The following is a 24,371-nucleotide window of genomic DNA, read 5'->3' as shown; positions in this document are numbered from 1 at the left end:
AGAACAGTATATATAATATAAAACTGCATGCAGGGCATTGGACAAAGCACTGGGGACAAAAGGGAAGTGAAATGATTTCATACAGTACTGTAATCTGTAAGATTACAGTACTGTATGTGTTATGATTTTTAAATTTTATTGAATTTGCCGCCAGGCTCTGCCCCTGTGCGTCACGATGCTCGCAGGGAATGGAGCCTGGCACAGAGAGGCTTCAGAGAATAAAGGGTGCGCAGACAGTGTGAGGGGACATCGCAGGATCCTTGGGACAAGGTAAGTATACCACACCAGGATCCTGCAATTTAATCCCGAGTGTGGCTCGTGGTTACCGCTAATGGTGCTGAAATTTAACCCCGAGCCACACTCGGGAATACCGTGAAGGTAGTTAAAGGAATATTCACTTAATTTCACTTTTATTGTTTCACTTTAAGCATTATTAAAATCACTGCTCCCATTTTTAAAACTTTTTTTGCATTGATACATGTTCCCTGGGGCAGGACTCAGTTCCCCAAACACTTTTTATGACAATAACTTGCATATTAACCTTTAAAATTTGCACATTTAATTTCTCCCATAGACTTTTAAAGGGTGTTGAGCGGCTTTTCGAATTTGCCGCGAACACCCCAAATTGTTCACTGTTCGGCAAACGGCGAACAGCCAATGTTCGAGTCGAACTCATGTTCGACTCGAACAGATAGCCCATCCCTAATGGGGACAAAGGCTTTATCCCCACAACCCTTGCCCGGTGTTTGTGGGGGTCTGCGGGTGGGGGGCTTATCAAGATCTGGAAGCCCCCTTTAACAATGGGTTAACAATGGGCCCCCCCTATGTGAATGGGTATGGGGTACATTGTACTCCTACCCATTCACCAAAAAAGTGTGAAAAAGAAAAAACTACAAAAGACAGTTTTTGACAATTCCTTTATTAAAAAAGAAAAAAAAAGTGTCCCGCGATGTCCATCCATCATCAATCACGAAAAATAGAAAAAAAAACAGCTCCTCCTCGATGGGAGGGGTCCCGCCGACTGCTGTCTTTTCGCTGTGACAGCTGTTATATATGCAAGGGCGGGGCCATCCGGTGACATAACTGAGTGACCCCTTCTGACATCAGAGGGTGGTAGGGTCATCTGGTTACATCAGTGGGTGGCCCCGCGCTTGCCTATATAACTGCTGTCACAGCGAGGACAGCAGTCGCCGAAAGTTCCATTGGGTGGCGTGATTGATGATGGATGTACCTCGCGGGACACTTTTACCAAAGTAAATAGCATTTTTTCATGATGACATGGTGTGGAAATGGATCTACAATAGGGCGTCACTATTGTTTTCAAACATCAGTTCTCTCAACCCATTTATAGTGGATGCCCTCATAAATCCACATAAAGGAGTGTCCACATTTGGAGCACAATGTTAATTTAGAACGCTAGACCATTGATTGCTGAAACTGGTAAGAAGGTTGGGAATGCTGTACCAACTTGGTTCCCGACCCCTGGAAATCCACACAGTTTATGGTATATTTCTAAGCTACAAAGTGGATGCTGATGCAGTTTAAGAATGTTTATTAAAATTAATTAAAATACTTTACCTGGGTGACAATAGCAGTTATTTCTGATTGATTCATGTGTGTGGTATAGCAGCAGTTTCTACAACACACCCTTCATGCTGACAACAATTACCATTCTGAATGGGTATGGACTGTATACTGTATATTGCATTGTATAAGTGTAAATGTGCTTTAGATTATGGAATACATTCTGAACCTGTTATGATCATTCAGTCCTAGGAATGGATGCTTGCCCTGTGCCCTTTAAGGTATCATGAGAAAGCGATCAACTGAAATAATTTAACTGAGGTGGTTAATTATATGCTTCACTAGTCAAACTTACATCAGAATTCCAAATCATTGGCTAGAAAACAAATAGGCCCATCCTCAGAAAATAGGACCCACAATTTATCTTAGTGACAGTCCCTTAGAAAGGCCAATAAAATTGAGTAGTCACTGAATAATTTATAAAACCTTTATTTTACCACTTTTTATTCCATAGATTAGTTGCAAGAAAGGTAAATAGACTATTAACTCTACCCACAGAAAAGTTTTTTTTTTTTATCCCTGCAAGTTTTAACAATTTGAAAAAAAAACTTGATTCTTGAGATCTGTGAGATTTGGCTATATAAAAAGCATGGCCAGGTATTTTAAAGTGCTTATGCAAGACTCTATACTTGCATATAGGTATAGTCCTCCTGTAGTATTAACCCCCTAAAAGACCTGGAAGTTTGGAAGGTGGCCAAATCTATAATATATTAAAAACTTTAGTAAATAGGTCCACTTCACATATAATATGATTATTACCACTTCAATACAGGGCTTTTATACACCCTTCCCAGACCAATTTTTAGCTTTCAGCGCTCTCACACTTTGAATGCCAAATACTCAGTCGTGCTACACTGTACCCAAACCAAATTTTTATAATTTTTTTCTCACAAACAGAGCTTTCATTTGGTGGTATTTAGTCACTGCTGGGTTTTTTATTTTTTTAAATATAAGCGAAAAAATTGAGAAATTTTTGAAAAAAAAACACCTTTTTTAGTTTCTATTGTAAAATTTTGCAAATAAGTCATTTTTCTTCATAAATTTGGGCCAAAATGTATACTGCTACATATATTTAGTAAAAATAACCCAAATAAGTGTATATTATTTGGTCTCTGTGAAAGTTATAGAGTCTACAAGCTATGGTGCAAATCATTGAAAAATGATCACATCTGATCACAGCTGATGTACTGAAGGCCTATCTCAATTCTTGAGACCCTAACAAGCCAGAAAAGTACAAATACCCCTCAAATTACCCCTTTTTGCAAAGCAGACATTCCAAGATATGCAGTAGAGGCATGGTGAGGTTTTTAAAGTTGTAATTTTTTCCCACAATTCTCGGGAATTTTTTTTTTTTTTTGCACAAAATTGTCATAATAACAAGTTATTTCTCTCACACAGCACATGCATATTTGCAATGACACCCCAAAATACATTCTGCTACTCCTCCTGAGTATAGTGATACCACATGTGTGAGACTTTTACACAGCCTGGCCACATACAGAGGTCTAACATCCAAGTAGCACCGTCAGGCGTACTACAAGCATAAATTGCACATCTCATTTGATGACAACCTATCACAATTTTTAAGGCCCTGGAGCACCAGGTCGATGGAAAGGCCCACAAAATGATCCCATTTTAGAAAGCTAACACCCCAACGTATAATCTATGAGGAATAATGTGTCTTTTGAACAGTTCATTATTTTCCAGAAGTTTTTGGAATATGTGCGAAAAAATGAAAACGCATTTTTTTTATACAACAGGGCTTTTTTCAGGGGGAACTTGGTGGAACTCAGTTCCACCACCTCTGGCTCAGACCCTTGGGGGGGGCCTGCTCACCACAATCACTTGTAAACACAGAAGTACAGTTTCTGTGTTTACAAGTGACAGATCTGCACTCTGTATGTAATGCAATCCTGGTATTTAATGCCCCTTTAAGACCCTCCTACTGTTTGTTAAATTCGACTGACCACACCCACTATTTGATGTGATTTGGAGGATGTGTGTAGGGGAGGGGTTTTGGGGGGTCGTGGTTGAGTTCCAGCACCTATTGTTTAAGAAAAAAAGCCCTGTTATACAAAGTTGTCCATTTATAAGAAATTTCCAACACATAGCATGTACATAGCAAAAATTACACCCCAAAATACATTCTGCTACTCCTCCTGAGTAAGGCGATACCAAATGTATGAGACTTTTACACAGCCTGGCCACATACAGAGGCCCAACATTGAAATAGCACCTTCAGGCATTCTAGGAGCATAAATTACACATCTCATTTCTCAACCACCTACTACACTATTGAAGACCCTGGAGCACCAGGACAATGGAAACAACCACAAAATGACCCCATTTTGGAAAGCTAACACCCCAACATATAATCTATGAGGCATAATGAGTTTTTTGAACGGTTCATTTTTTTCCAGACGTTTTTGGAATATGTGGGAAAAAAATGAAAACGCATTTTATTTATACAAAGTTGTCCATTTATAAGATATTACCAACACATAGCATGTACATAGCAAAACTGACACCCTAAAATACATTCTGCTACTCCTCCCGAGTATGTCGATACCACATGCGTGAGACTTTTACACAGCCTGGCCACATACAGAGGCCCAACATTGAAGTAGCACCGTCAGGCGTTCTACATGTATAAATACACATCTCATTTCTCAACCACCTATTACAGTTTTGAAAACCCTGGAGCACCAGGACAATGGAAACGACCACAAAATGACCCCATTTTGGAAAGCTAACACCCCAACTTATAATCTATGAGGCATAATGAATCTTTTGAATGGTTCATTTTTTTCCAGAAGTTTTTGGAAAATGTAGGAAAAAAATGTTTTTTTACACAATGTTGTCCATTTGTAAGATATTTCCAACACATAGCATGTACATAGCAAAAAGGACGCCCCAAAATACATTCTGCTACTCCTCCTGAGTATGGCGATACCACATGTGTGAGACTTTTACACAGCCTGGCCACATACAGAGGCCCAACATTGAACTTAAATTCCTGCCAACCTATCACATTGTTGAAGGCCCTTCATATTTCTAACATATAGCATGTACTATACATACCAATTACAAACCAAAATACATTCTGCTGAGCAAAGGGTAAAGAAAACACTACCTGCAGTTTTAGTAGTGCAGTGGTCCACAGAGGAGAGCATCGGTCCAGGCAGCAGGCAGGAACGTGGACAGCGACAGCAAAACAGGCAGCAGGCAGGAATAGTCAGTACAGGTAGAGATGTCACCACAGCCAAAGCATTGGTCAAGATAGCAGGCAGGGATTTTGGTCAGCAGCAGCAAAAGGATCAAAGGATTATCCATGAAATAGGCAGGAATACTGTCCATAGTTAGTACATGCAGCAGGCAGAGGTATGGTCAGCACAGCCAGAGCATTTGTTAAGGGAGCAGGCAGGACCATCAAGCTTAGGGCATCGGTCAGGAAAGAATGGGGACAGGGGTAGAGGCTTCTCCCACCCAAATCGCTTTGAAGCCTCCAGACAACCAGACCCTGTTCTGGGAACACAGAAAACCAAAAACTGGTTTTCTGTACTCAGAACACTATTCTGGAGCCCCTCACATATGCAAGACCCCTGTGTAGCAGGGTGAAAGATCAATCCAAGCGGCAGGCAAAAACATGGTCAACAGGCCGAGGTCAGTGCGGATAACAGGCAGAAATAGACGGTAGGCAGAGGCATAGTCCATACAGTCCAGGGTCAGTTCACGTGAAAGGCAGAAACATGGCAGATAAACAATGCAGACGGTAGGCAGAGGAATAGTTGAGAAACAGGCCAGGGTCAGTTCACATGGAAGACAATAATATGGTTGGTTGAGGCAGGGAAATATTCAGGACAGAAATTGAAAATGGGGAAATGGAAGTATTAGAAATGTGGGCTAATAGTTTTCGAGAGTGTGATATCGCTTGAAGCATTCTCCGATTCACAGGCCAGGTTGGGAGGGACAGTCGGGACAATGGAAGCTGGTGTCTTTCCTAATTCCTAATTGGTGCACACCCGACATTTTTTTTGGCGTCGTCTTCTGGATCCTGTTGGTGGAATATGGTCCGGAAAATGGCGCTCATGTAGTCTGCTGACACAATCAGAGCGAATGCTTTCTGGGGGGATACTTGTTGGTAGATCAGGGCAGTGACAATGTCTTCAATAAACTTTATGAAGGTGGTGGGTGTTTCCGTTGATTTTTGGTAGATGATTAAAGAATTTAAAAGGGCCAAATGAAAAAAGTAAATTGCAACTTTTTTGTACCAGACGAGGGATTTTCTTGTTGAAAGATAGGGCTGCAACATTTGATCATTTAAATCCACCCCCCATGAATTTATTGTACTCGTTGATACAGGAAGGCTTGCGAACAGGACCGCGTCTTCTGTGAAGTTCCACCGAGGTGTCATCGTGGATGGTGGACATGATGTAAACATCTTTTCTATCCCTCCACTTCACAGCCAATACTTCCTCATTCCTCAAGCTTGTCGATTCCCCCCTTTGAATGGTTGTGGTGACAAGATGCTGTGGGAAGCCCTTTCGGTTTTTCCTTGTTGTACCACAGGCCAAAGTTTTTTTTAGGTATAGGTGGCGGAGAAGGGGCAAACTGGTGTAATAGTTGTCCATATAAATATGATACCCCTTTTGGAGGAGTGGGAATGCCAACTCCCAACAAATTTTTCCACTTATTCCCATGTACAATGGACACTCAGGGGGCTGGAGCTGGGAATCTTTGCCTTCATACACGCAGAATGAGTGCACATAACCGGTGTTGCTTTCACAGAGCTTGTTGAGCTTCAAGTTGTACCTCACCCCCTTACTGGGGATATATTGCTTGATTCCCAGCCAGCCTGTGAAAAGCACCAGGGATTCGTCCACAGATATGTTTTAGTCAGGGACATAAAGTTCGGCAAACTTATAATTAGGGGGCGAATTTTATGAAAAAATTGGCTTATGGTGGATGGGTTTGGTCTACCAATACTTACGCATTTCATTTTTTTTTGTAAGCCCCATGTTGAGTGTTAGGCCTAAAAACAATTTATGCTCCACCACTGTTAGGGGTCTCCATTCAAAAGGGCGGGCATAGCTGGAGCTGGGTTGGTTGCAATGAATTGTTGGGCAAAGAGATTGGTTTGGTCCATGATGCCTTGAACTAATTTGTCATGGAAAAATACATTTAAAAAATCAATTTGGGAAAAACCTGCAGTGTTGACCTGCACACCTGGCTGTGCTGTAAAAGGGGGGATAGTGGCTGACCCTGTGGTAGAAAGCAACCAAAATGGGTTTGCCAAGGCATCTGGAAGCTGGGTTTGGGCCCTAATTCTTTGGTGTGCACTTGTACTGGGCCTTTCCTCCTGGGGTCTAGCAGCACTTGTACTGGGCCCCTCCTCCTGGGGTCTACCACCGTTGGCACTGCTGGTAGCTGCCTGGGGTCCAGACCATCATCTTTTTGGATGGACTGCTTCCTCCTCTGATTCAGATCCTGATGTGCTGCCTTTGGGGGCTCATATTCCGAACCAGAATCGTAATCAGAACTGAGCGGTGAGAGCTCCCCATTGCTCTCATCATTCAGACTGAGTATTTGGTATGCCTCTTCTGGTGTGTACACCTTTCTGGACATAGTGGCTGTATGTACTCTGGTGGCAGGTACTCTGGTGGTGGTACTCTGGTGGCAGGTACTCTGGTGGCAGGTGGTGAGATGGCGGGTACTCTGGTGAGGTGGCGGGTACTCTGGTGGCAGGTACTCAGGTGACAGGTGGTGAGGTGGGGGATCCTCTGGTGAGGTGGCAGGTACTCTGGTGGTGGGTACTCTGGTGGTGGGTACTCTGGTGAGGTGGCAGGTTCTCTGGTCTGGTGGTAGGTACTCTGGTGAGTTGGCGGGTACTCAGGTGAGGTGGCAAGTACTCTGGCGGAAGGTACTCTGGTGGCAGGTACTCTGGTGGCAGGTGGTGAGGTGGTGGGTACTCTGGTGAGGTGGTGGGTACTCTGGTGGTGGGTACTCTGGTGGCAGGTACTCTGGTGAGGTGGCAGGTACTCTGGTGAGGTGGTGGGTACTCTGGTGAGGTGGCGGGTACTCTGGTGGCGGGTACGCTGGTGAGGTGGCAGGTAAACTGGTCTGGTGTCAGGTACTCTGGTGAGGTGGTGGGTACTCTGGTGAAGTAGCGGGTACTCTGGTGAGGTGGCGGGTACTCCTGATGAACAGGTACTCCTTATGGACAGGTACTAGATGACAGGTACTCCTGATGACAGGTACTAGATGACAGGTCAGGCTGCTCTGGAAGCTCCACCGCCCACCGCCGCACCTCTATTACCCCCACTGGGGAACGGCTATGTCCCAAGGGACATGCTGGATCCCAGATCGCCGCTCTGCGGGCCCCCGGGGGCCCACAGTAGCGGTGGAAAGCAAGGATGTCAGATGAAGGTTCTAGTTACGCCATTGGCTCTAATTATACATCTTGCTGGCTTGCTTTGCGCTTTATGGAGGTTTGAGAGTGACTTACCTGCATGAACATTCTGCATTTCCCCTCCTATTGCTGAACTGTGCCTGATAATGTGCTGCAGGAACATGCCTTTTTAAACAAATCTGTAATAGTCGTGATTTTAATGGCATTGTATCTCATTTCAGATAGAGAAATCTGTTCTCTTATCTGTTTCGTCTTTGAACCTTGGCCGTGTCCTGAAGAAACCTAACGGCGAAACGCGTAGACACACAAGGGCTCACTGAACTAAAAACACAGATGCATATATGCTACGATTTTTACCCTTTTTTGAAGCTAATGTTTGTAATTTAAATTTTTGCAATAAATTTGATTGTTTTTGTTGTTTCTTCCTCCATTGTTTCCTGGCCTTTAAAGTCCGTCTTTTTGGTAATACTTATAGGAGTCCCCCCTACTGTTTCCTCAATATTTATGGACATAGCTATTTAGTGCACTCTTTCCTCTTATTTATGAATTGTGGCTGGCAAACACCAATTATTTAACCAGTGGATTTCTGTCTGATATATCCCCCCTTTCCCCTTGCTCTAGTTTTTTGATCTATCTGGTGGTGGGCATCAAACAGGTACAGACAAGTACAGACAAAAAAAGAGCACTGGGTGAACTTAACCCTCCAGCAGACAATAGAAATATATGGCACACTAACTCTATCTCTACGGTTAATACAGGGTTATCTATGTTTCCCAACCAAGCACCAGGTGCCTCGTCTGACATTTCTTCTATCACTATGCCGATGACTTCTAAGACAGAACTTAACACCCGACTAGAAATTGTAGATTGTTCTAAAACTCTGGACTTATCCAGACCCGTTAGTACTGCGGCAGCGGGAGCAATCCAAAAAGATCCTAAAAAATGACGCATAGATCAAGTTTTTTCTGCTATCAAAATGCAATCTTCTGACATGAAGACTAATACTATGCTCCCCTATGACTCTATTGTCAATACATCAACAATAGAAAACCTCAACGACATAAAATATCTAAGAGATAACTGCAAATTGGAAGTCATTAATCTGTCATCTTATTCTCTGAGTGCCATAGAGCACAAGCTACTCCATCTCGGCCTCAGTTTTTGTCCCAACTCACTGCCAAACAGATTTGAGATAATTAAGGATATTTACCTGTTTGCTAGGAAACTCACGCTTAAATTTATGTATGATAATGACAGACGTGGCAAACAAGCTGAAATCTCTCACCAGGAGATTTGGAAAAACTTCTTGGTGGCTGAATTGAGAGCTCTAAAAAATCTAGTTCTGCCATTAGAAGAAAATGATTCTATTGAAACAACTCAAGTTGATCCAGAATCTGAGGAGACCGCAGGCCGTTGTATCCAAACAACATTATATCTCAAAGATATTAAGTCACTAGGGGAGGCAGTTAAGAAAAAATCCATCCAGTTTCCTTCTCTACACATTAATTCTAACATATGGACTTTTCTGTTTCAGACTATTAAGGATATTGAATCTGCCTCATTAGGCAGATCACCCAACTCCAATCTAAGTGAAGCCCATAAAGCTGCTCTTGCTAATTTAAGCAACAACTCTTGTCTGGTGATCAAGCCCTCAGACAAGGGTGGCAATGTGGTATTAATGGATGCACTTTTATACAGGAACATGTGCTGGGACATTTTAAAAAACAGATTATGGTACAAACCAATTTCTGTTAATGTCATAACAAAATTTAACCAGCAATATGACGATTTGCTGCAGTCTGCCCTTGCTGATGGCTTGATCACCAGAGAGATTTTTGAAGGCATTCAAGTTCTCCATTCTAGAATTCCTACCTTCTACTCTCTCCCTAAAATTCATAAACACCCTACTAAACCACCAGGACGTCTGATAGTCTCCGATGTGGGTTCAAAAACAGAAAGAGCGAGTAGATTCGTAGATGAGTACCTAGACCCTCACGTCATTACAATGCCCTCTTATGTTAAAGACACCCCTGATCTCTTAAGAAATCTGGAGGGCCTTACTGTACCTCACGACTGCTCCTTGGTAGCCATAGATGTGGAAACCTTATACTCATCTATCCCACACGATCTGGGTATGGAGGTTGTTGCTAGATTCCTTAATGAAAGAGGACCTACCTTTAAAGGTCTTAATGGCTTCGTACTACAGTTATCTCACATTCTTACAAAGAACGTCTTTTCTTTTGATGGATCCCACTTCCTCCAGGTACAGGGGGTCTCTATGGGCACATGTTGTGCGCCTTCATATGCGAACCTGTACCTGGGGGGGTGGGAGCGAGATCTTTTTGCCAATGAGGGACAATCGGATCTTTTTTATTTTGTGCTGCGGTGGTTCCGCTACATAGACGACATTTTGGTACTATGGGCGGGGCCACCAGCAGCAGTCAATGACTTTATGGCCATTTTGAGTCATAATGACTACAATTCAAAATTTACTATGCAGTCCAGTCTTACCACTATTACATATTTGGATGTTACTATTAACATCAATATGGAGGGCCAGATTAGCACATCACTATACCGGAAACCTACCACGGGGAATACAATTCTGCATGCGTGCAGTGTACATCCCCAACCTCTCATCCAAAGTATCTCCTTTAGCCAGTACATACGTCTAAAGCGTAATTGTTCGAGAGACGCTGATTTCAAGCGTGAGGCAGACCTTCTATATAAATGCCTTTTGGCTAGGGGATACAGCAAAACAAGTCTTAAAAAAGCCTTTAAAAAAGCTGCAGCCAGACCGAGAAACACCATCCTTTTCCCAGGACCTAAACAAACCAGTTCAAACATAGTGAGATTTATCACCACCTATTCTGATCGACACCAGACAATACGATCGATAATTCAAAAACATTGGCACATTCTATTAGCAGATCCTACTGTAAGCAAATACATTGGGCCTAGGCCTGAAATCACGTTTCGACGAGCTAGGTCTATTAGAGACTGTTTAGTGTGAAGCCACTATTGTAAAGCAACTAATACGACACAATATCCAACAGGTCTTTTCCAATGTGGTAGTTGTGATTTTTGCGATCTACTGTTGATAGGACCCTCCATTCTTCTCCCAAATGGCCGTACTCACCTGTCAAACTCAAGGAGTTATCTATATTATTTTTTGCCAATGTGGAGCCTTCTACGTTGGCAAAACTATTAGGCCTTTTTGGAGAAGAATTAAAGATCATGTATATTATGCCACCAGTGGTCTTCTAAACACCACTATGGGCTATCATATAGCCTTCAAACATAAGTACAACCCTATGGTATTTAAATTTGCTGTTCTTGATGTCATCCATGCAGACCCCCGTGGAGGTGATTTAAAAAAGTACTCCAACGAGAAACTTAATGGATACATTAATTATAGGCCACGGTTTACCCAGGTTTGAATGGCATGATCAGCTTTAAACCCTTTCTCTAATATGATCTTATAGGTCAAGTCAATATCTTGTATATTTGCTTATAGCCTGTTTTTCCCCTTCCCTATTTTTCCTTTCTTTATTGCTCTATGATATTAGTTGTCACTTGACATGATCTTTCTATGTAAAAATACAATACATATGATTGTACCCTAACCTATATCATTTGCAATACTCACTTAATTAAGAAAAAATGGGCCCTTACAACGGGTCATCGGGATATTATATGGTATATACTTGATATACAATTATTATGTTTTCTACATTTTGTGTCACTGACTTTTGATCTTTTGTAAACAATGGTAATTATTTGTACAAGTGTTCTATACCTTTCAGTATCTAATATGTATCTCTGTTTTTTGTTTTTAATCAGCTTGTGTTGTTCACTTGAGGGACTCAAGGACGATACATTTCGGTACCAGGTTATACTGTTTTGGTCCTACCTATCATATTTCCTGTGTTTGTTTAAGTTTTGTTTTTATTTTGCAAATTGCCATTATTAACACTGTTACCTATCTAGTACCTGCCTACAAGTCCCATAATTCACTTGCTTGATCTGTAGTTCCGTGATACATGTAATAGGAGCGTGGTCCCGCTCACTGCGCTATTTAAACAGACTCTCATTTTCCTTCCATTACTAGCTTCTGATCTACACATGCATGTGGTGTACGAGGCTTCATCCTGCCCTCCTTTTTCCTACAATGCCCATAATCCACTGGTCCTGTTTGAAGGTCTATGGCACATGCTCAATGGGAATATTTTTTTTTTTTTTTCCCATCAGCTCATCCCCCACAGTTATTACCTTTTGTCTCCACTTGACCCTCCCTTCTAGATTGTAAGCTCTAACGAGCAGGGCCCTCTGATCCCTCCTGTATTGATTTGTATTGTAAGTGTACTGTCTGCCCCATGTTGTAAAGCGCTGCGCAAACTGTTGGCGCTATATAAATCCTGTATAATAATAATAATAATAATAATAATATGATCCCGCTCCCTGCGCCGTTTGGGTGTGTTGTCCTTTCCACTCGAGTGCTCGGTTTGCACGGCGGGTGGGGCCCCACCTGGTCCTCTGTTCCTACATTGCCCATAATTCCCTGCTCTCCTGGCCAGCTGCTATGATTGCGTCACATGACGCTTCCTCGGCGGCCAGCTGAGATCTCCCTGACCGTATAAATAACCCTCATAGCTGTGTAGGCTCCATGTGCAGTGTTTTGCTGTCTCCCAGGGGCACGCTTCTCTTATGATGTCTTTTGTGTAAATACTACCTATTATTTATCTATGCGCAGACTTGCTATTTCGTTCTAGTTGGTCACCACATTTGTTAAATGTATACTTTCACATTCTATATTTCTAGACTCAGCTGGCTATTTTTGGCTGCATTAGCCATTAGCATTGCTGGATCCTATTAAGGATTTGTTTCCTATATATTGTCGGACGTTACCGCGGCTCCGCTGGCTCCATATATATTTGGAATTACTTGCCCCTGCTCAAAGATTTTGCAAAAATATTTGAAATTCAGTAAGCTCCACTGTTCTTATAAAATTTTGCTGTACCATATTTTTATTTGTCAGCATAATTATTAAAATTAAATTAAAATTCATAGTTTAAACTTTCAAAATTCATTGGTCACCTAGATCATGGGTATATAATATTATAATCCAAATAAAGGTACCTTTCTGTTGTTCGTCCTTGACCTCTTTTTCCACAAGTTTTCAACACATGTCTTTTTAAACAAATCTGTCTATGTAATAGTCGTGATTTTAATGGCATTGTATCTCATTTCAGATAGAGAAATCTGTTCTCTTATCTGTTTCGTCTTTGAACCTTGGCCGTGTCCTGAAGAAGCCTAACGGCAAAACGCGTAGCTGCACAAGGGCTCACTGCACTAAAAACACAGATGCATATATGCCATGATTTTTACCCTGTTTTGAAGCTAATGTTGGTAATTTATATTTTTTCAATAAATTTGATTGTTTATATTGTTTCCTCCTCCATTGTTTCCTAGCCTTTAAAGTCCGTCTTTTTGGTAATACTTATAGAAGTACCCCATACTGTTTCCTCAATATTTACAGATGTGGATATTTAGTGCACTCTTTCCTCTTATTTATATAATGTGCTGCAGCTTGCTTGCATTTATAGCTTTGTCACTCTATTCTTCCTGAACTGCTCTACACGCTTCCTAGACTGGTTGGAATAACCTTGTTGAAGACCAAATGTGTAATTCAAACTCGGTTATACTCAGCTGTCCCAATATACTGTTAAATCCTAAGTGATTAGTAAAGGACTATGGATACCAACAATAGTACAGAGAAAGTGGTTTTACACCTTATGGCATTAAATTGGTGGTACACCATGGCCCTGTAATGTCACTTCGGGAACAATAGCTTGGGAGGATTCATATACAGTCCTTAAAGGAGAAGTTCAGCCTGGGTTTGGCTGGGCTTCTCCTAATTTTGCAATTCAAAATGAATTGCACTCCTGTGACCTGTTTTCAGCAGAGAGCAGTCTGAAGTCTGCTCTCTGCTGATGTCACCAAGATCAGTTCAGGCACCGCGTCATCCCAACTTCAGAAGTCTGGATCCGCCAGGTGCATGGACTGATAGCAGTCTCAGCTGAGACAGCCGCTCCCCGCCTCTCCACAGCTCAACTCTCCAGTGAGCGTGGAGGAGCAGAGCAGGAGAGCTGCTGACTAGCAGTCAGCAGCTCTCCTCTCAGGGAACTGAGAGAACCAAGCCATTGGCGATGTTTGATGGCTCGGTTCTCAGTGCAGAGATGCCGGGGAACAGATGAAATATCGGACTGATGCTGCATCCACCTAGGTAAGTGTGAATATGGGATAAAAGCCAAACCCATACTTCACCTTTAATGCTAATTCCATATGGTGATGGTATGCATTCTATTATCTGGAGTGTATAAATGTGTGTATGACGTCTAGTTTGTCTTTTTGTACTAAGACAATGTTATCTTTTTTATAGTTGTGGAAGGTGGTTATCTTTACTATTTATTTGTCATTCTGTGAATTAATAAAGGTTTTTTCATATTATTTGGATTTGTGTAGTAAATATTTTTGGTGTACTTAGGCATCAGGCCCAGATAAATGGTCCTTTTTGGGAAAATTATACTTCTGTCCACCAATTTCTTTGTGCACACTAGTAGTTTGACCATGGAGCCCCACTGTTTACAGTATTAGTGAGTGGGCAAGTGACCGCATAACCTCCTGCAGTCCCTTTATTTTTTTATTAAATTTTTGGTTTATCCTATTTAAAAAGGTAAGCTACTCCTCTAGAAAAATCCCCAGAATTCACCACCTAATATGGGATAGATGGCTAAATTTTAGGCCTCCTGAATAAACACACCTTGTTGGCTGACTGCCAGTATATTAAAGTCTAAACAGAGCAGTGGTGTCACTAGGGTGGGTGTCACCTGGTGTGGTAAAACATGGTATCACCCCCCATTCCTGTCCAAGCTGCCCAGCACCCTGCAGGCAGCACATGGTCACTGGGTGCACCACAAACCAGCCCCTGTAAATAATAGTATAGGGTGGTATAGTTTCAGGTTAGGGTAGTATAGGGTGGTATAGTGGAGGTTGGGGTGGTATAGGGTAGGTTAGGGTGGTATAGGGCAGGTTAGGATGGTACAGGGCAAGTTAGGGAGGTACAGGGCAGTTTGAAGTGGTATAGGGCAGGTGGGGGTGGTACAGGAGAGGTTAGGGCGGTGTAGGGCAGGTTGGGATGGTATATGGCAGGTTAGGGTGGTAAAGGGCAGGTTGAGGTGGTATAGGGCAGGTTGGGGTGGTACATGGCAGGTTAGGGTGGTACAGGGCAGGTTGAGGTGGTTTGGGGCAGGTTGGGGTGGTACAGGGCAGGTTGATGTGGTACAGGGCAGGTTAGGGTGGTATAGGGCATGTTAGGGGGGAACAGGGTAGGTTGGGGTGGTACAGGGCAGGTTTGGGGTGGTGCAGGGCAAGATGAGGTGGTACAGGCAGGGTAGGGTGGTACAGGGCAGGTTGGGGTGGTATAGGGCAAGTTAGGGTGGCACAGGGCAGGTTATGGTGGTATAGGGCAAGTTAGGGTGGCATAGGGCAGATTGGGGTGGTATAGGGAAGTTAGGGTGGCACAGGGCAGGTTGAGGTGGTATAGGGCGGGTTGTTGTGGTATAGGGCAAGTTAGGACTCTATGTAGTGACACTGCACTGCATTTACTTACAGCATGCTTCATGCCTGAAGATGGGCGGGGCTGCTGTGTCCTCGCCTCTCATCTCCTTCAGCTGTGGGATCATTATTTGTCAAGGAGTCTGGCAGAGGAATGGAGGAGGCAGCCACACCCCCAGCTCCGCCCACCAACTCCGACTCACTCGGGGATTTTAGCCTGACTGAGGAGTATTATAGGCAGCCTCCCCCGCACGGCTCAGTGCCGTGCTCACACCGCTCCACTACAAGCAACAAAGTACAGTGTTTAGCGGCGGCCCCAGAGTCACCCCTCTGGCAGGTGTCACCCGGTGTGGACCACCCCCCGTGCACCCCCTTTGTCTCTGCTCACATACAACATCCACCCTTTATCGCAACAATAGAAGGGGTAAAAAAGGGGGGTTATGCCTATATATCAAGAATAATGTACAAGTGAATGTGAGAGATGACATCACTAAGGGAGCTAGGGAGGAGGTGGAATCCTTATGGATAGAGCTCCAAAGGGATGAAGCTAAGGGGAAAATAATACTGGGAGTATGCTATAGGCCCCCTAACCTGAGGAAGGAAGGGGAGACAGATCTCCTATCACAATTTGGATTAGCAGCAAGGATGGGAAGTGTCATCATAATTGGGGATTTTAACTATCCAGACATAGACTGGGCGGAGGTAACCACGCATTCATCTAACACTCGCCAGTTCCTAAATGTCTTGCAGGACAATTTTATGGCTCAGATGGTAGACGCACCAATTAGAAATAAAGCGTTACTGGATCTACTGATTACCAACAATACAGACCTAATCACGGATGTGGAAATACGGGGCAATTTAGGTAACAGCGATCACAGGTCAATTGGCTTCAGTATAAATCACACAATTAGGACACATAAGGGGAATACAAAGACACTGAATTTCAAAAGAGTTAACTTCCCTAAACTACAAGCCTTGCTAGAAGGCATAAATTGGGATAAAATCTTAGGAACAAAGAACACGGAGGAGAGATGGGTTTGCTTTAACCACTTCAGCCCCGGAAGGATTTACCCCCTTCCTGACCAGAGCACTTTTTACAATTTGGCACTGCGTCGTTTTAACTGCTAATTGCGCGGTCATGCAATGCTGTACCCAAACAAAATTTGCGTCCTTTTCTTCCCACAAATAGAGCTTTCTTTTGATGGTATTTGATCACCTCTGCCGTTTTTATTTTTTGCGCTATAAACGGAAAAAGACCGAAAATTTTGAAAAAAAATTATATTTTCTACTTTTTGTTATAAAAAAAATCCAATACTCAATTTTAGTCATACATTTAGGCCAAAATGTATTTGGCCACATGTCTTTGGTAAAAAAAATGTCAATAAGTGTATATTTATTGGTTTGCGCAAAAGTTATAGCGTCTACAAGCTAGGGTACATTTTCTGGAATTTACACAGCTTTTAGTTTATGACTGCCTATGTCATTTCTTGAGGTGCTAAAATGGCAGGGCAGTACAAAACCCCCCCAAATGACCCCATTTTGGAAAGTAGACACCCCAAGGAAATTGCTGAGAGGCATGTTGAGCTCATTGAAAATGATTTTTTTTGTCCCAATTGATTGAATAATGACAAAAAAAAAATTACAAAAAGTTGTCACTAAATGATATATTGCTCACACAAGCTATGGGCATATGTGGAATTGCACCCCAAAATACATTCAGCTGCTTCTCCTGAGTACGGGGATACCACATGTGTGGGACTTTTTGGGAGCCTAGCCGCGTACGGGGCCCCGAAAACCAATCACCGCCTTCAGGATTTCTAAGGGCGTAAATTTTTGATTTCACTCCTCACTACCTATCACAGTTTTGAAGGCCATAAAATGCCCAGATGGCACAAACCCCCCTAAATGACCCCATTTTGGAAAGTAGACACCCCAAGATATTTGCTGAGAGGCATGTTGAGTCCATGGAATATTTTATATTTTGACACAAGTTGCAGGAAAGTGACAAATTTTTTTTTTTCTTTGCACAAAGTTGTCACTAAATGATATATTGCTCACACAGGCCATGGGCATATGTGGAATTGCACCCCAAAATACATTTAGTAGCTTCTCCTGAGTATGGGGATACCACATGTGTGGGACTTTTTGGGAGCCTAGCCGCGTACGGGGCCCCGAAAACCAATCTCTGCCTTCAGGCTTTCTAAGGGTGTAAATTTTTGATTTCACTCTTCACTACCTATCACAGTTTCGGAGGCCATGGAATGCCCAGGTGGCACAAACCCCCCCCCCCCCCCAAATGACTCCATTTTGGAAAGTAGACACCCCAAGCTATTTGCTGAGAGGCATGGTGAGTATTTTGCAGCTCTCATTTGTTTTTAAAAATGAAGAAAGTCAAGAAAAAAAAATTTTTTTTTTCTTTTTTCAATTTTCAAACTTTGTGACAAAAAGTGAGGTTTGCAAAATACTCACTATACCTCTCAGCAAATAGCTTGGGGTGTCTACTTTCCAAAATAGGGTCATTTGGGGGGGGGGGTTGTGCCACCTGGGCATTCCATTGCCTCCGAAACTGTGATAGGCAGTGAAGAGTGAAATCAAAAATTTACGCCCTTAGAAAGCCTGAAGGCGGTGCTTGGTTTTCGGGGTTCCGTACGTGGCTAGGCTCCCAAAAAGTCTCACACATGTGGTATCCCCGTACTCAGGAGAAGCAACAGAATGTATTTTGGGGTGTAATTTCACATATTCCCATGGCATGTTTGAGCAATATATCATTTAGTGACAACTTTGTGCAAAAAAAAACAAAAAAAAAATTTGTCTCTTTCCCGCAACTTGTGTCACAATATAAAATATTCCATGGACTCGACATGCCTCTCAGCAAATAGCTTGGGGTGTCTACTTTCCAAAATGGGGTCATTTGGGGGGTTTTGAACTGTCCTGGCATTTTATGCACAACATTTAGAAGCTTATGTCACACATCACCCACTCTTCTAACCACTTGAAGACAAAGCCCTTTCTGACACTTTTTGTTTACATGGAAAAATTGAGTACTGTCCGTGATACTTTTTTTATTTGCACTAACATACAATTTTTCAGGACAAGCTTTCGGGGTATGTGCCCTTCTTCAAGGTCCAAGCAGTACTGATTCACAAATTTTTAAGCAGAATGTTAAAGAAGAAAAAAAAAAAAGAAAAAGAAAACCAAACACATACAAATCAATGGTAATAAAGATAGCAGCAGAGTTAGTGAGATAAGACAGAGGGAGAGCTAGGGAGGGAATGCAGGGGGGGATGCTAGTCACAGAGCGGTGGTAAAACTTTAGCATAATTTGTAAGGAAACCAATATCTAAATTCGGGCCATTATTCTTCGTGTCAAAAAGAAGTATCATTCTTAGTTCAAACGTTTTCCTTTCCTGGATAGTTCTGAAAATTCCCTTTAAGAACTAAGACATTGAGGTCTTCTATAGTGTGGTCCGATTGTGAGAAATGATGTCCCACAGGTGTGCATAAACTGTCTTCTTTATGTTCTTTGATGGTATGTCTGTGCAAATTCATCCTCGCTTGCAACTTCTGTCCTGTTTCACCAACATAAGATCCTTTGCTGCACCTTTTGCATTGGATGAGGTACACAACATTACTTGAGGTACAGCTGTAAGATCCCATGATATTGAAGGTCCCATTTGTGTGTGTAACACTTTTGGATAGATTTATCTGGTTGCATAGTTTGCAGCGTTTTTTATTGCAGGGTTTGCTACCATTATTTGTGACTTCATAATCAGAGTGAAGTTTCCTGCTGATTAGTTTGTGTCTGAGGTTGGGTGGTTGTCTGAAAGCCAATAATGGGGGCTGTTGGAATATTCCTTTCAGAGTTTCATCCTCTGTTATAATGGGTTGTAAATCTTTGTTTATCTTTTTGATCCCTTCAAGTGCTGGGTTGTATGTGGTGACTAGAGGTACTCGGTTATTTGTTTTTTTCTCTGTGTATTGGAGGAGATTTTCTCTTCAGGTTTTCAAGGCTGTGTTTATGCTGTTGTTGATGGTTTTGTCTTTGTAACCTTTCTTATGGAAGGAGTCTGCCAGTGTTCTGAGATGTTTATTTCTGTCTTCTGGGTCTGAACAAATTCGGTGGTATCTGATGGCCCAGCACTTGAAGGGATCAAAAAGATAATCAAAGATTTACAACCCATTATAACAGAGGATGAAACTCTGAAAGGAATATTCCAACAGCCCCCATTATTGGCTTTCAGACAACCACCCAACCTCAGACACAAACTAATCAGCAGGAAACTTCACTCTGATTATGAAGTCACAAATAATGGTAGCAAACCCTGCAATAAAAAATGCTGCAAACTATGCAACCAGATAAATCTATCCAAAAGTGTTACACACACAAATAGGACCTTCAATATCATGGGATCTTACAGCTGTACCTCAAGTAATGTTGTGTACCTCATCCAATGCAAAAGGTGCAGCAAAGGATCTTATGTTGGTGAAACAGGACAGAAGTTGCAAGCGAGGATGAATTTGCACAGACATACCATCAAAGAACATAAAGAAGACAGTTTATGCACACCTGTGGGACATCATTTCTCACAATCGGACCACACTATAGAAGACCTCAATGTCTTAGTTCTTAAAGGGAATTTCAGAACTATCCAGGAAAGGAAAACGTTTGAACTAAGAATGAAACTTCTTTTTGACACGAAGAATAATGGCCTGAATTTAGATATTGGTTTCCTTACAAATTATGCTAAAGTTTTACGACCGCTCTGTGACTAACATCCCCCCCCCTGCATTCCCTCCCTAGCTCTCCCTCTGTCTTATCTCACTAACTCTGCTGCTATCTTTATTACCATTGATTTGTATGTGTTTGGTTTTCTTTTTTTTTTTTTTTTTTCTTCTTTAACATTCTGCTTAAAAATTTGTGAATCAGTACTGTTTGGACCTTGAAGAAGGGGACATACCCCGAAAGCTTGTCCTGAAAAATTGTATGTTAGTGCAAATAAAAAAAGTATCACGGACAGTACTCAATTTTCTCTGTCACAATTGCACTTATACGGCTACAATCAAATCAAGTATGTTTACATGGAAAAAATTTTTTTTTTACAAGAAAATTACTTTGAACCCCCAAACATTATATATTTTTTTTAAAGCAAATGCCCTACAGATTAAAATGGTGGGTGTTTCATTTTTTTTTTCACACAGTATTTGCGCAGCAATTTTTCAAACGCATTTTGTGGGGAAAAAACACACTTTTTTAAATTTTAATGCACTAAAACACACTATATTGCCCAAATGTTTGATGAAATAAAAAAGATGATCTTAGGCCGAGTACATGGATACCAAACATGACATGCTTTACAATTGCGCACAAACGTGCAGTGGCAACAAAATAAAAACATTTTTAAAAGCCTTTAAAAGCCTTTACAGGTTACCACTTTAGATTTACAGAGGAGGTCTACTGCTAAAATTACTGCCCTCGATCTGACCTTCATGGTGATACCTCACATGCATGGTGCAATTACTGTTTACATTTGACGTCAAACCAACGCTTGCATTCGCCTTACCGCCAGAGCAGGGGGGGACAGGGGTGCTTTTTTTTTTTTTTTTCTTTATTATTTTTTTGCTTTTTTATCTTATTTTAAACTGTTCCTTTCATTTTGTTTTTTAATCATTTTTATTGTTATCTCAGGGCATGTAATTATCCCCTATGATAGCAATAGGTAGTGACAGGTACTCTTTTTTGAAAAAATTGGGGTCTATTAGACCTTAGATCTCTCCTCTGCCCTCAAAGCATCTGACCACACCAAGATCGGTGTGATAAAATGCTTTCTCAATTTCCCAATGGCGTTGTTTACATCCGGCGAAATCTAAGTCATGAAATGCTCGTAGCTTCTGGTTTCTTAGGCCATAGAGATGTTTGGAGCCACTTTGGTCTCTGATCAGCTCTATGGTCAGCTGGCTGAATCACCGGCTGCATTCTCAGCTTCCCTGTTGAGACAGGAGAGCCAGAGAAAAACACGGAAGACGGTGGGGGGGCATTCCCTCCCACTGCTTGTAAAAGCAGCTGGGCTGGGCTGGGCGGAGGGTCAAAACGCAGGTGCTAGCAGGTATCTGGGCTGATCCCACTAACACTGCGTTTTTGGGAACCCTAAACTGCTGGGGACGCTAGTATAGATCTGATCGGATCAGATATTGATCTGTTCAGATACTATACCACTAAGGGAGGTATACGGTGCGTGCGTGGGTGTTAGCGGTACTGGCGCTAACCTGACGCTGCTTGGGGCTGGTGCTTGCCAGTTCACCAAAACGCTACCAAAAAAACTGTTAGCGATCGCAGGGATCAGGCCTGACTCTGCGAACGCTGCAGTTATGTGTTTAGTGTTTTGTAAGTCACAGTGATCGATTGATACTGCACTTGGGTGGGCTGGGCTGGGCGGCGGGGCAAAATGCAAGTGCTAGCAGGTATCTGGGCTGATCCCGCTAACACTGCGTTTTTGGGAACCCTAAACTGCTGGGGACGCTAGTATAGATCTGATCGGATCAGATATTGATCCATTCAGATACTATACCACTAAGGGAGGTGTACGGTGTGTGCGTGGGTGTTAGCAGTACTGGCGCTAATCTGACGCTGCCTGGGGCGACGCATATCACTGCTGGGCAATCAGGGGGCTAAACCTTTATTTGGTAATAAACGGCGGGTGCCCTGACACTATAAAAAATAAACAAACTAACCAGTGTCACCCGTAACGGTTATACGGTGATCAGTGGTGAAAGGGTTAACTAGGGGGCAATCAAGGGGTTAAAACCTTTATTAGGAAGTATATGGGGGTCCCTGTCACTATAAAACACTGACGGCGAACCTAAATATTTACCTCCCTAACTAGCGTCACCAGCGACACTAATACAGAAAAATGATCGCTTAGCGACACTGGCGACGGGGGGTGATCAAGGGGTTAAAACTTTATTGGGGGGGTTAGGGGGGTATCCTAGACCTAAAGAGGGCTAACAGTAACTGTCCCACCACACTAACTGTCACAAACTGACACCATGCAGTAATCAGAAAAAAAAAACTGCTTGGTGTCAGTGTGACGGGGGGGTGATGGGGGGGAGTCGGGGGGTGATGGGGGGGAGTCGGGGGGGTAATCGGGGGGGATCGGGGGTGTTATGTATGCCTGGCATGTTCTACTGTGTGTGTGTGTTTGTGTAACTCACAGTGCAGTCTTCTCTCCTCGGCGCCGGAACGGAAAATGCCGAGCCGAGGAGAGATGACATCATTTCCTCTGCCTCTGTGTACAATACAGAGGCAGGGAAATTATCCCATTGGCCAGGAGCGATCGCGAGGGGGGGGAGGATTTACCGACCGCCACAGGCACCGGGGGGGTCCGATCGGACCCCCCACCCGCGGGCAGGCAAGGACGTGCCTGTAAGTCCTTTTGCCTGCCCGTGCCATTCTGCCGATGTACATCGTCGTGCGGCTGTCGGCAATTGGTTAAGAGCATATTAAATAAGGGCATTAGCCAATGCATCCCATTGGGTAATAAATTTAAAAGAGCGAACAAAAGTCCTGGATGGCTTAACTCCAATGTAAAAAATGCATATAAAAGAAAAGGAGAAGGCCTTAAAAAAATACAAGGTTGAGGGATCATCATCAGCATTCAGACTTTATAAAGAATGCAACAAGAAATGTAAGGGTGCAATAAGGACGGCTAAGATAGAACATGAAAGACACATAGTGGAAGAGAGCAAAAAAAAATCCCAAGAAATTCTCTAACTATGTAAACTGTAAAAAAGGAGGACAGACCATATTGGCGCCATAAAGAGTGAGGAAGGACACCTGGTTACAAAGGATGGGGAGATGATGAAGATATTGAATTTATTCTTCTCCTCAGTCTTCACGAGGGAATCGGGGGGCTTCAGTAACCAAAACTGCAGTGTTTATCCTCATGACACATCACAGGAAGCACCTCCATGGTTAACAGAGGACAGAATTAAAATTAGACTTGGAAAACTTAACATTAATAAATCACCGGGACCAGATGGCTTGCACCCAAGGGTACTTAGGGAACTCAGTTAAGTAATTGCCAGACCATTGTTCCTAATTTTTACTGACAGTATACTGACTGGAATGGTACCAGCTGATTGGAGAAAAGCCAATGTAGCACCAATATTTAAAAAGGGCCCAAAATACATCCCTGGGAATTACAGACCAGTTAGCCTAACATCAATAGTATGTAAACTCTTGGAGGGGATGATAAGGGACTATATACAAGATTTTAGTACTGAGAATAGTATCATTAGCATTTAGCAGTAATCAACATGGATTCATGAAGAATTGTTCTTGCCAAACCAATCTATTAACCTTCTATGAGGAGGTGAGTTGCCATCTAGATAAAGGAAGGCCAGTAGACGTGGTGTACCTGGATTTTGCAAAAGCATTTGACACAGTTCCCCATAAACCTTTACTGTACAAAATAAGTTTCGTTGGCATGGACCATAGGGTGAGTACATGGATTGAAAACTGGCTACAAGGGCGAGTTCAGAGGGTGGTGATAAATGTGGAGTACTCGGAATGGTCAGGGGTGGGTAGTGGGGTCCCCCAGGGTTCTGTGCTGGGACCAATCCTATTTAATTTGTTCATAAACGACCTGGAGGATAGGGTAAACAGTTCAATCTCTGTATTTGCAGATGATATTAAGCTAAGCAGGGCAATAACTTCTCCGCAGGATGTGGAAACCTTGCAAAAAGATCTGAACAAATTAAT

Source organism: Aquarana catesbeiana, linkage group LG04 (assembly GCF_042186555.1).
Source record: "Aquarana catesbeiana isolate 2022-GZ linkage group LG04, ASM4218655v1, whole genome shotgun sequence".
In the NCBI taxonomy this organism is placed as follows: Eukaryota; Metazoa; Chordata; class Amphibia; order Anura; family Ranidae; genus Aquarana; species Aquarana catesbeiana.
This window is presented reverse-complemented; position numbering follows the sequence as displayed.